Source organism: Apodemus sylvaticus, chromosome 4, assembly GCF_947179515.1.
Source record: "Apodemus sylvaticus chromosome 4, mApoSyl1.1, whole genome shotgun sequence".
NCBI lineage: Eukaryota > Metazoa > Chordata > Mammalia > Rodentia > Muridae > Apodemus > Apodemus sylvaticus.
The window spans coordinates 120,988,662-121,003,219 of NC_067475.1; the positions used below are offsets into that span (position 1 = coordinate 120,988,662).

At 34.7% G+C, this 14,558-nt stretch overlaps 1 pseudogene; it reads right to left on the reverse strand.

The window, feature by feature from the left end:
• Positions 1-11,437: 11,437 nt before the first annotated feature.
• LOC127683701 (protein SET-like) lies at positions 11,438-14,029 on the reverse strand (annotated as a pseudogene).
• Positions 14,030-14,558: the final 529 nt, after the last annotated feature.

Consider the following 14,558-nt stretch of genomic DNA (forward strand, 5'->3'; position numbering starts at 1 on the left):
TCTAATATCAGAAAAAAATGACTTTCAACCTAATGTCATCAAAAGAGACATGAAAGGTCACTTCTTGCTGGTCAAAGGAAAAATTCAACAAGAAGAACTCTCAATCCTGAACATCTATGCTCCAAATACAAGGGCACCCTCATTCATAAAAGAAACTTTACTAAAGCTCAAAGCACACATTGCACCTAACACAATAATTGTGGGTGGGTGACTTCAACACTCCACTCTCACCAATGGAACAGTCAGGAAAACAGAAACTAAACAGGGAGACAGTGAAATTAAGTGAAGCTTTGGACCAATTGGATTTAACAGAATATAGCTTTTTTCAGCACCTCATGGTACCTTCTCCAAAATTGATCATATAATATGTCACAAGACAGATCTCAACAAATATAAGAAGATTGAAATAATCCCATGCCTCCTATCAGATCACTATGGAGTAAAAGTGGTCTTTAATAACAATAAAAACAACAGAAATCACACATACACATGGAAACTGAACAATACTCTACTCAATGATACCTTGGTAAAGGAAGAAATAAAGAAATCAAATATTTCTTAGAATTTAACGAAAATGAAGGCACAACATACACAAATCTATGGGACACAATGAAAGCAGTGCTAAGAGGAAAACTCATAGCTTTGAGTGCCTCCAAAAAGAAATTTGAGAGAGCATACACTAGAAGATTAACAAACAACTGAAAACCCTGGAACAAAAAGAAGCTAATTAACCCAGGAGGAGAAGAAGACAGGAAATCATCAAACTCAGGGCTGAAATCAATCAAGTTGAAACCAAGAGAACCATACAAAGAATCAACAAAACCAAAAGCTGGTTCTTTGAAAAAATCAACAAGATAGATAAACCCTTAGCCAGACTAACCAAAGGGCACAGAGAAAGTATCCAAATTAACAAAATTAGAAATGAAAGGGGAGATATTACAACAGAAACCGAGGAAATTTGAAAAATCATCAGATCCTAGTACAAAAACCTATACTCAACAAAACTTCCAGCACAGGGAAGTGGGAAGGGGTAGATGGAGGAACAGGGGGAGGGAAGAGGGCTTATGGGAAAAGATATAAGTAAAAATGCTTAACTCTAGTATTCAGTAAAGCTTTCAGTTTTGTAGACAAAAAAAGAAAAAGAAAGAACGATAGAAAGAAAAAAAAAGGGGGAAAATGCTGAAAAGAGGTACCATAAGAGTTTTTTGTCTAAACCCTATGGACATATTATAAAGATATTTTGATTATATACTAAATTATGATGACGTAAAGAACAATATATCAATTTTTAAACATATTACAAAGCCCACTTCAATGTGGTTATTACGCTGTGATATGAAAGCATAATTGTTTTAAATATGACAATAGTACTAGCACTTGACACTCACCCATAAAACCATATGTGTATTTTAAGAAAATCACAATAGTGCCCTAAGAAACTGTGCATCTCTGAAGCTGCAAAACTTCAGAGGGTTTTCAGGTGGGTTATTCTCATTGATTACTCATTTTCTGAATACTTGGGATAGACAGTAGTTCACCTTTTCTGCTATCATTTGTGTCTGTGTTTCCTCTCTGCAACTTGCTTGTCAGGTTCTGGGTTAAAGTGGACTTTTAGAGACATGGTAAAGTCCTTCAAATCTTGTCTGGACTCTATTATCTGTGCCAACCATCAAGTGTCCATTGTTCAGTGTTGAAACTCCAGTTATGCTTTTAGAATTGAATTCTAAAGAAGAATTGGGCTTTAAGGTGCAGGCATACCAGTAGGTTGTTTAAAAACCTAGTCCTTAAGAGGATAATGGAGGCAAGGTGAGCAAAACTGTTAACCTAGCCATTGGAGGTACACCCGACTCTTATTTTGTACTTTGTAGAAGGAAAATAACTTTTACGAACTGTTTTTTAAAGTGATGTTTTTAAGAGACTAATCAGAATAACATTCTCATACTGATCTCTATTTACAAGAAGGTGACAAATTGTTGTTTTTTTTTTCTACTGGAAAATAAAATTTCTCTCACCATTTGTTGAAAAAAGTAACAAATAATGTTGACTTGATGTTATATAAAGGAATATAAAAGACAAGTTCTGAAGAATCAAGTGCATTATAAGAATTGAAATAGGATGCCAGGGGAAGTTGACTTTACCTAGCATTAAAATATCTAACCAAAAATAAAAGTAAATGCTGGCCATTTACACTGATCCATATCTATAATAATCTTTGAGAATATTGTGACCTATACAGGCTTTATTCTTAAATTGAATTCAGTAGGACAATCAATGATCTACTTCTGAATAATTAGGGTGATTCTGTGAAGTTAAAAAAAATAGTGGCAGTGCATCCATATTTATCAATTTAGAATAATTTTCAAAGTAAATTATGTGCTAAAACAAACAAATGCATAGCAACATATTACAATTTTTTCTTGCAATGAAACACCCTGACTTGCATTCTTCTAGCTAATATAGAAACATTTGAGAAGAAAAGAAGTTTCTACTCAACAAGGCAAAACTCAGAGGCCGTAAACCCTAGCAAAATATAGTAGTTATATATCATATGATATATATATATAAGTTTTGATGGGCTTTATCTTCTACTTATAACCTTTCCCATCCTTACAACATAAATTAAGAAAATAATCTGATTATTGGTCATTTCAAGAGCAGTTTATGTCTTGATCTTTTAACAGTTTGACTTCAGAAACGAAAAAAAAATATATATCCCTTTATTTTATAAAACTTTAAGAATGCTTGCTATATTCAAATAAAAAATATGTTATCAAGTGTAGTTATTTCCTTATTTCTAAGATCATTTGATATCTCTCTGTTTGAAATTTTTTCACTTATGTACTTATTTATTTGTTCACTTACTTATGTTGAAACATGGTCTTTTATATCTTTTATAGCCCAGACTGCACTTATACTTTTGTGTTTGTGTAATATAGTGAAGAAAATATAATGTATGCTGGGATAGTTTCTAGGTTGTATAGAACTTCACACTGTATGTTTCCATATTATTCTTAACAATATACAACACTAAATAAGTACTAAGTAGTAATGGTTTTAAAATATATGTTATAAACTTTTCAAATATTTTAAAATAATGAACACATATTTCACAATCTTGTGAGATGTGAAAAGAATTTTTGGAAAGAATATGAGATTAGTTTAGAGTGATATTTAATAGTGAAATGTAATATTTATTTACAACTGAATGGAGGTTCTGTCAAAGCAATGCAGAAGCATCACAATAAGTAAAACATATAAAGTTTTAAAGTGTTCTTAAAAATTAACTTTCTTTCTTATATAGGGCACTTTGGATAAAACCCTTTATCAGATAGACAACAGACATATTTTAGAAGAACAACCATGATCACTATGATATGACATCAAAGTATGCAAAAATGATAATAAGTAGGGCTAATTACATTATTGTCTTACAGAAAAGTACATTGCTCAATTATTAAGAATGAGCCCAATTATGACCAATTGCCCAGAGTTCTCAGTGACTATCCTTGACAGATTTATCAAAATAACCATTATGTTACTTTTTACAAGTCTTTACTTATTTCATGAAATGAAACAATACTACTTGGTCTATATGAGTTATCTTCCCAGGAACCACACATTAACTGACTTAATTGAGCACAGATATCTGAGGAAAATGCTCTTCCACCTAATCTCAACTACACAGAAGGACTTTCTCTCAGAATAAATTACCACTTCCTGGTTTGGATAACTCGCAGATTTCCCCACATACAAATCTGAGTTTGTCAATAAAATCACATTATCTTTAAGTGGCTTGTCTGGATTACAATTATGACGCTGGCTTAAATCTACAATAACTAAGTTTCTCCTGTTATCAAAATCAAGGCAACATAGCTAAACTCTCACCAGAGACAACCAAATCTACCTGCTAAAAAAAAAGTAAATAGACTAGAATTTGGAGTGTGTATATGCATGTGTGAGAGACAGAGAGAGGGAGAGGGAGGGGGAGGGAGAAAGGGAGAGGGAGGGGAAAAGAGAGAGAGAGAGAGAGAGAGAGAGAGAGAGAGAGAGAGAGAGAGAGAGAGAGAGAGAGAGACAGAGACCAATAGTCAGGACTTTTCATATTAACTGAGAAAGCCAGAACATCTGAGGCACAAATGAAATTACAGGAAAAAGAAGATAACATTTAAAATGAAGACAGCCTGTCAGTGCTATAACGCAGAAAGGGAAGCTATGAATCAGCTACTTGACCACCTCTTTAGTTGAAAATGTCAGCTATGAAATGAGAATATATTTATATATAATGTAGGGTGTAACCAGGCTTTGTGTACTCAAGTTTTCACTAAAAGAGAAAGAAATCCTGCTGTTAATTTTGTCTTCCACACACATTACTATAATTCCATTTCAGACTTCACGTTTCCATTTAAAAAGTGCCTCTGTATAAAAGTGACACAGGTATTGTATGGTCATTGTTACACTTTCTGTCAAACTCTGGTGTTCTAATTATAGACACGGGTACCACAAACTGCAATGTTTGCTATTGGAGCTAGTATCCTCCATACTTGGACACATAGTCAGCTTTTCATAACATGACAGATTTAACATATGTTCCTAATATATTTTGTTTATTCAATTTATTTTATTTAATTTTTAGAGGAAAGGACAGGGACATATTGGGAAAAATATGATTGGGGAGAGTTGGAGAGAAATACTATGTTAAATATTTTAGATAGGTTTGATTATAGACATCAAGAATCCATTCTCATATTTCACTTAGTTTTTAAGACAATTTCCCCTCCAAGTTTCTCCTAGAACTTTTGCTTATCCAGCAAAAGTACTGTATGACTTGCTTTTAACAGTAGTGGATTATGCACAAACACATAGATACCTTTTTCATGTGACATTTTCTTACCTTTAAAGTGGGGGAAATTAGCAGACCTCAAAGAATTTATTTCAGGGTTAGATAGAAAAGAATACATAGCCCAAAGTATGTGATTATTTCCCTAAGTGTGACAGCTAGAGGGGATTATTTAGATAACTGTGAAGCGCACCTGAGTAAGTAACAGAGAGGGCAACTGGCCTTGCCTTTGCCTCTGGAGAGAAAAGTATATGAGTCGCTTGAAATGTTCTCAGGTAGCTGAGACCCATGCAGACATTCAGGCCCAAGATGATTAGAAGAAATTTAAATACTTGCAGAATCAGTTAGTTCTATCTCTGGATAAAAAAAAAAATTTGAATTTTCCCAAATTCAATAAAAGAGAAATAGAATTATTTAGAGTCACTTCTAATCATAAAGTCCTACAGTATTTTACAGAGTAACACACCATGTAAATCTGGAAGGGCACAAAGTTAGCTGAACGTGTAGATCCCTATTAATTCTCTGTGCCCAGAGATACTAATGATCTTGAAATATCTGGTATGAAATGCATATTGTACTCATTTCAGTTTTGCTTACAGAATAAATAAATAAAAGAACTTATCATTTTCCCCTGGAAACTGCTTGTTATAAAAATAATTACAGAATTTAGGAAAGGACAATGAATACATATAAGGTTAGGCACATCTAATAATGTACAGTGTTTTAATACTCTCCAAAGAGAATTATGTTCCTGTAAGATGGTCATTATTTTCTTTAATTGCACATGTCCTCAATTAATTAGTAAATAAAATGAAGAAAGAAAAAATAATTTTTCTTAAAGTGTATTAAAGTCTTATAAATACAAAAGTTTTGTGTCTTTTATCTGGGAACTCAGGAGTCAAAGGTGGAGTAGATTACCCGATTGAGATTTAATATTTTCGACAACAGAAAGTGATGATAATTTATGCACACATATTTTGCTTCAGCATGGAAAAAAGATGTAAAAAGGTACACATCTATGTTAATAGTGTTTTGCTTTGAAATAAAATATAAACTTGGAGAATAGGGGCCATGAATTTTAAACTCATAAACTATATATATATATATATATATATATATCCATTGGTTGGCCATTTCTTCTCAGCTCTGTCTCTGTCCATGCATTTTTTTAATGAAGGAACAATTTTGGGTTAAAAATTTTGTAGGTGGGTTTGTGTTATGATCCCTCTTCTGTGGGCACTGTCTGGTTACAGGTATTCTTTTCAGGCTCCATAGCCCCACAGTTGGGGATTTTGGATACAGTCACCCTCATTGACTGCTGGAAGTCTCCCCCATCCCATGTATCTCAGACTTCCTAAAGATTCCCCTACCCCCACCCCTTGCAGCAGAATTTCCATTCAACCATAAGGTTCTCCAACTTCAGTCCAATTATTGGGTGTAAGTAACTGCTTCTTTATCAGTCAGCTGCTGGTAAGGCCTCTCTGAGGACATCCATGCCAGGCTCTCATCTGTAAGCACATCATAGCATAGTAGTGTCAGGCAGTAGTGCTACTCACACCCATGAGATGGATCCCAAGTTAGGCAGATCATTGGACCTCTTTTTCTTCAGTCTCTTCTTCATTTTTGACTTCCCAGTTCTTTTAAGACAGGAACAATCCTAGGTCAGGAATTCTGACTGTGGTTTAGTAACCCTGTCCCTTCACTTGAGGTCCTGCCTATCTACTGGAAGTCAACTCTTTAAGCTCCCTTTCCCCAATTTTGGGAATTTGGCTAAGAAAACCCCCAATGAGACCCCAGTGTCTCTCACTCCAGGTCTCTGGTACTTTCTAGAGGGTGCCTGCTGAATTACATGTTAAAATGTGTCCAACAAGGGAAAATTCAAAGATCTTTTGGAACACACAGTTTAAAGTTCAGCTGTTCAGAGATACTGTTTAGAGTCAACACACACACACACACACACACACACACACACACGCACGCACACACACACACAGAGCGGGGCAAAGGAGAACTGCACAAATCTTATCTAGATGGAACTTGATTAAGTAAGAATGATATATTTCAAATTATCTTTTTAGTTTCTGAGAAATCTTCACAAATTTTTCAAACAATAATTTTAAGGTAAAATGTGCATTAAGACTTTGTATCAGGTATGGGTTTAGTCATGCTCATTTTCCTCAATTACAGAAGACAACCTTAATTTCACTCCATACTACCAATGTACTTCAAAAATTCATGCCACCTAAAACTTCCACCACACCATGGGGAGCATCAAGAAAAGCATCTCAGGAACTTGCTAAGTGCATCCTGGTTAGACCCTGCTGTGCAAAGAATGTAAACATGAAAGTGGGGAACAGCTCTGGTGAACATCATAATAATTCCCAATATGTTATAACATAAGCATAAGAAGACAAGAATTCAAAAAGACTCCCATATCCTACACATATAAATATAGATTTAAGGTAACTGCACTGAGGAAATAATCAACTACATCTCATTCTTTAAAAATGTAATTCATCCTAATTTGATTCCAATATTTACACTTCACTGTATACAAGAGTGATTTTAAATTTTAACTTTTTTGCTTCCTGTTTTTCCTCATAATAGCTGTGTATCACTGTTACCATTAGAGAGGTAATAATTAATGTTTAAAGAACATGAACTAAGGTAATACATGAAATACCAACATCTACTGTCATGGAGTAATACATGGATTGTGACCTGTTCTGTGTACTTTCTGACTGTAATGCTAATAACCTTGTCTAAATACTTTTCTAAAATTAGTTCTTTGACAATTTCACATATTTATAATACATAATTACTGTCCTTCTCCCCACCCACTCTGAAACTGCCTATAAAATGCATAAAAGTTGAAAAAGATCGTAATATGATGCAGACTCATTTTCTTGCTATAGTTACAACTTGAAATAAATATAATTTACATTAAATCCATGAGTGATATAATATAAAAACAAGTAATTGAGCCAATTACTTAAACAAAAAATACAACAAACTTATAGATATTTTAACAAATTTAAGAAAAAATCAACTGTATCAACATAGAAAAATTGATGACCTAAATTAAAAAAAACTTATATTAGTAGATAATACCTCCCAGAAATTGACAGATTATTGCAATATTTATAATTATATGAGATATAATGAAAATCCCCAAAATATCAAAATTCAATTACATGTTATAGCCATGCTCCATAATATTCCTGTGATATTTGTAATGATATTCTTGAAGTATGCTATTGTATCTCCATTGGACCAATATGAACCACAGCCTTCTTTATTGCAATATATCTTTATTGTTGACTGACATATGACCACATGAGCACTTGTATTTCTTCACATGTCATGAATTACAATAGAAAATTGTGTTCTGGTAAAACAAACATTATACTTGACAATAATAATTCAAATTTTACTTTTGTGCCATCTGTTCACTGCAGAATCTTTGAGAAGCATAGATTCCTGTCACTCAGTGAGCAGTAATTGTGCCATGACCTAATTAGATTTTGCAAACTATGAAATGAAATAATAGACTAGCTACTGTTTAGGGGTGAAATATATTTTATACATGTCTTCTGTCTTGAGTTAATTTAATCACCTGACTTTTTTATCAATCATGTTGACGTATGTTCATGTCAATATATTTCTATAATAATTATTAAAAAATCTAAGAAAGTTTATTTTGTTGGGTTATATATATTATATTACTTTGTAGTAAAGAATTGGTAAAAATAATGTTATTTTAGGAAAGATATATTTGCCCAAACTGTGCAGTAACAGCTTCTTGAACTTTACTGATTTAAATAGCCCACCATGGTAAAGACATAGCTATCTTAGCCCACAAATTAATGTCTATTCTTCTTAGTGTTGTATTTTCAATTTCCTCAAACTACAGAAGCAAAATTACTGTTTTTCTGTGTCAAAATTAAGTCAAAAATATAAAAGAACTTTTCAAGATCATTATTTTTTCGAAGTAACACAAAATGTAAAATCTAAAATTATATTAGCCAAAGAGTTTCACTAATAAAATTCTTCATATTTTCTTCCTGTACTGAAAAAAATGTGTATAATAACTTCTTATAAACCATTTCATTAGGTTGCCAGTTTTACAACATCCCTACGATTTATTTAGCCATAGATGGCTTTATGAATTATAATACATTGATAGAAAGCTCATAGGAGGCTACATGATATAATGCTCCTCTCAAGAAAGTAAGTGGCCTAATGTCATCTCACAGATGGATAATAATTACTAAAAGAAATTATCACAGTAGGAATTTATTAATTAAACTTTGTATGCTATATTTCTATCATAGATCTATTATCCCACTCTTCTCTGTGTCTTTCAGCATAGAATTTTGAACTTTATCAATTTATAAGTTGCCTGATTGTGTCTACGTGACTCTCCCAACTTTATCTTTTTTTGGTTTCTTGTCCCTAATATAGACACCTTCACTTACTGAAGCAACATGACAGAAGTGGAATAGAGCCATTGAATAGAAAGGAGTGCTGTAAAAAAGGGACTGTTGGACATGTTCAACTGATTGATGAATGTGATCATACATTAGCTATGGTTATCTACCCAAGAACTACATCTTCATGTATAAACAAGTTAATGTGTGTATCCAGGCACACATAAGAAACAAAGAGACATAGAGAGAGAAGAGAGAGAAGATAGACAAATATTAAAGACTTTAAGTGCCAAGAGTGCATGGGATGGTTTGATTTGCAACAGCCCCATGGTGGTTTAAAACCATCTATAGCAAAAGTCCTAGGTGATTTACTGCCCTTTTCTACATGGGAAGTAGAATATCTCCAGTACATAGACATGAATGCTAGCAGAATTCCCATTACACAAAAATTAAAAATAAGTCTTTCTTGAAAGGGAAGTGGAAAAGAGAAGTGATGGTGAGATTTACTTTGCAATACATTAATACATACCTCTGATTATAAAAAATTGAATAAAGAACACCCATGTTAATTTTTATTGTAGGTAATAGAGGCTGACCTTGCTTCATACAGCCTGCCTTTCTTGTGTCCCATTGGAGCAAGATTCCTGACGTACACAGTGATGTATTTACTAAACAGAGTCCTGAGCAGAAATTACATACCATCCATCTAGACAGATTTTGGTTACACTTGGCCTATTGGTGGAGTACTTCCATTTATAAAGTTTTATACACCGGAAAGCTTTAAATTTGACCAGGCTGTCCATTAATCATGTCTGAAAAAGTGGTATTTGATTTCAGCTCTATTCTACAGCATTAAAAAGCTTGTGCATCAGGTAGCTTCCCCAAACAATATTCTCTGCACAATGCCACTGAGCAGACAGCTCTCTGTCCACCCAGTTTAGAGTCACAGCTGAGGGATTCAGCTACATACCTGGGACAGAAACTACCGGCCTCACCGACTACTTATCCCAACAGCCCACCTCCTTGGGCAGTGCACACTGCCAATGAAGACACATTAGCAGCTGTCTTTCAGGGATGTCATGGGATGTCAGGGATGTAACTAAAGGTCAATTTTAAAAAAGAAAAACGCCAAATTGAGATTTAAAAAAATCATGGCAGCAACCTGTGCCAACACTCAGTTATGGAGCCGTGAAGACATGATTCAAATTCCTTTAACTCAATCTGCACAGCCCGGAAGTCATCCTGTGAAGTGAGTATCAAAGGCTAAGATGTTACGGAGATAAAGTTTGGCATGATGTGATTATGCAGGTCAAACTTGGAATGTCTGTGGAGGATCTGTTCAGGGAGAAAAGCATCCAGTCCTTTGTGCACTTTGTGTATATTGATTTTATTGTAACAAAGCAACTTGTGCACTTCAACATTTAAAATGAGCTTCTTTTCCCTTCCAGTGAAAACCAAAAAGAAAAAAAGTAGAGTTCCACTGATTCTTCCATTGAGTGTCAGGGCTCAAGCATCATCTGGAGAGAAGTTTATTTTAAAAGTGTCACCTTAAATTGCAAGGATGTGTGTTAGACATCACAATTAAACATGACAAAGGAGAAGCCATGTTTTTAGATGCCCACCTAACCCTGACACCCACAACCTACCCTTGCTCACCATCTATACTCCCTTTTTTTCTTTTCTATTCCTTTCTTTTTATTAAACAAGAGAAAGTAGACAAATAAATGTTTTTAAGTGCTGTCTGTTTTCACGTAGAGATACAGTGTATTCTCTGAGCCTTATATACAGAGGAAAGAAAAATAACTAGAATTCTATGCACTACTACCCAGGCGTCTAGTGCCCTCCTGCTTCCAGCAGAGCTGAAGGAACTGGAGGGTTTCTCTTTTTTTCCCACAGAGCATGGGGTTGGTGTTGATTCTACAAATTTTTGAGATAAGAAAGGATAAAAATGAATGTAGAACAGAAACATGGAGATTTTTTTCCTGTTGTATTTTGCACAAGATATTTTTCCTACAATTAGTAGAGAGTCATGATGTTGAGACTTAGAAACAGGGCAACTGAACACAGAGTGACAGGGAAGAAAGGACTGCAACTTGCTCCCAGGGACTGGAGAAAATTAAAAAATACAAAGAAAATAATAAAGAAGGTTGGAATCCATCAATCTTCTGTGCTAGTCATCCTTGGTTTTATCCTCCTCTCCTTCCTCCCCTTCATCCCCATCGTCATCTTCTTTACTTTCATCCTCATCTCCTTCTTCATAAATATCTTCCAAAATTCCTCCTTCTTTGTCATCATCATCATCATCATCATCATCATCATCATCATCATCATCATCTGCCTCTTCGTCATCATCCATATCAGGAACCAAATAGTACTGTAGATGATTGGGCAAAATATTGACTTTGATGACCTCTCCTTTTTTTTTAATTCGATATATTCTTTATTTATATTTCAAATGATTTCCCCTTTCCTTGATCCTCACTCCCCGCAAGTCCCATAAATTCCCTTCCCTCCTCCTGTTCCCCCATCCACCCCTTCCCACTTCCCTGTCCTGGTATTCCCCTACACTGCTGCACTGAGGCTTTGCAGAAACAGGGGCCACTCCTTCCTTCTTCTTGGACATCATTTGATATGCGGATTGTGTCTTGGATATTCCAAGCTTCTAGGCTAATATCTACTTATCAGTGAGTGCATACCATGAGTGTTCTTTTGAGACTGGGTTGCCTCACTTACTGGTACAATGAGAGGCAGGTGGATCAATGGAATAGGATTGAAGAACCAGAACCCACACACCTATGGTCACTTGATCTTTTACAAAGGAGCTGAAGACATCCAGTGGAAAAAAGATATCCTTTTCAACAAATGGTGCTGGTTCAACTGGAGTTCAGCATGCAAAAGAATGTGAATTGATCCATTCTTATCGCCTTGTACTAAGCTCAGCTCCAAGTGGATCAAGGATGTCCACATAAAGCCAGACACACTGAAACTAATAGAAAAGAAACTAGGGAAGACCCTTGAGGACCTGGGCACAGGGGGAAAGTTCCTGAACAGAATACCAATAGCTTATGCTCTAAGAATAAGAATTGACAAATGGGACCTCATAAAATTACAAAGTTTCTGTAAGGCAAAGGACAGTGTTAAAAGGATAAATCAGCAACCAACAAACTGGGAAAAGATCTTCACCAACCCTACATCTGACAGAGGGCTAATATCCAATATATACAAAGAACTCAAGAAGTTAGACCCCAGAAAACCAAATAACCCTATTGAAATATGGGGTACACAGCTAAACAAAGAATTTTCACCTGAAGAACTTGGGCTGGCTGAGAAGCACCTTAAGAAATGTTCAACATCATTAGTCATTAGGGAAATGCAAATCAAACCAACGCTGAGATTTGATGACCTCTCCTAACTCATCAGCACCTCCATCAGAATGGTCAGTATCCAGGTAAAGAAGTTCTCTGGCTCTTCCTGCTGCCTCTTATGCTGGCCTTATTCTTTTGCCTTTGAGTTGAGCATTTTGTCAAATCCTTTCCAGATTTACATTTTATTTTGGTGGACATTGAAGGCAGGTCACCACTTTCATTCAGATGAATTTTTTTTTTTGGAGAGAACTTTAAATTCAAAGTAATGATTTTTATCAAAATAAAAATCTATTCTGTAACTTGATTTAATGTCTTCAAATTCTGTCACTTCAACTCTGATCAAATAATGCAGAGCCTCTTCATTTTCCTCCCCAAGAAGTGCAGAGACTTGTGGATAGTTGACAAATGTTGTTACCCAAAAATTTGGGATTTGGGGTATCAATTCTGACCTCTTCTGAAAAAAAAATGTTTGGCAGAGTTTGTTATATTTTTGCTCTACTTTTCCTCGCTGGATTGTTCATTAAGTTTGTCTATTTCATTTTGTACTTTGTCAATATGTTCAATTGCTTCTTGCTGTTCTTTTTCTTCCTTCGGCAGGCAGGAAGAGACCGACTTGTCCTCCAGCTTTGGGGAGGCAGCCAGTCTGGGTTTCGTGGGCTGAGGCAGGATCACAGATTGTGCTACGAAGCAATGGAGCAAGGGAGGTGGCCAGGAGACAGAGGCCAGAGTCCGGATGGATTCCACAGCAGGAAAAACTCAAAGGATCTCTCCATAAGCTTTCTTATACCTCATGTTCATATCATTCAACTCTAAAATCTTAATCCTTCATAATGCTTCCTGACTTGTTTTTTATTTGAAGTGAGTTTTTCTGTTTCAATGTCTTTGAAACATTGTTTTGTCTCTGTTCTTGTTGATATATTGCTATAAATCACAAAGCAAAACTCCATAGGGGGAGAAACTACCTGAAAATCTCACCTGGCATCTTATCTGACCACCATGGCTACTGAGAGGGTAACATGTTCCTTAATATTTAGGTGGGATATAATGTAAATGTCTATTAAATCTACCTGATTTAAGATTTTAATTAGCTTCAGGATTTCTGTTTACTTTTTGATTTTATAGCTTGTCTATTGGTGAGAATGTGATACTGAAGTCATCTAGTACCATTGGGTGAGGTACAATATGTGATTTTTAGCTGCTGTATTAGTTTTTAAATATACTTTGTGGCCTTGTGTTTAATACACAAATGTTTAGGATTCTAACAACTTTTGGTGGATATTTCCTTTAGTGTCATTCCTTGGCTCTACCAATAGTTTTGGTTTGAAGATTATTCTGTCATATATTCAAATATCTATACCTGCTTCTTTCTTGATTCTTCTTGGAAAACCTTTTTCCATCCTTTTACTTTAAGGTGATGTTTGTTCTTGACTATAATATATGTTTCAAGTTTCTTGGATGCAGCAGAAAAATAGATCCTGTTTTTTAATCTGGTCTGCCATTCTTGTGTTTTTATTAGGGAACTGAGACTATTAATATTGAAAGTTTAGTGAGAATTGTTTACTAATTCATGATACTGTCACCATGTATATTTTTATATATCCTTTGATCTACTGTTCTAGAATCATTTATACTTTGTATACTACTGGGTGTTTTCCTTACAGTGTTTTCTGTAGAGCTTGTTTGGTAGATAGAAATTGCTTAATATTTTATTTATTGTTATTTATTTATTTACTTATTTAGTTTTACATTAACTATGATTGATACATTTTTTGTAAAGTAGTTTAGGCTAGCATCTGTGGTCTTTTAGAACTTGTAGAATCAGCCCTTTATAGCTTTCAATATCTTCAATGATATGACATGTATTATTCTAATGGTTCTGGATTTATATGTGACTGACTGGGTTTTATTTCTTTTCAGAAATTAAAG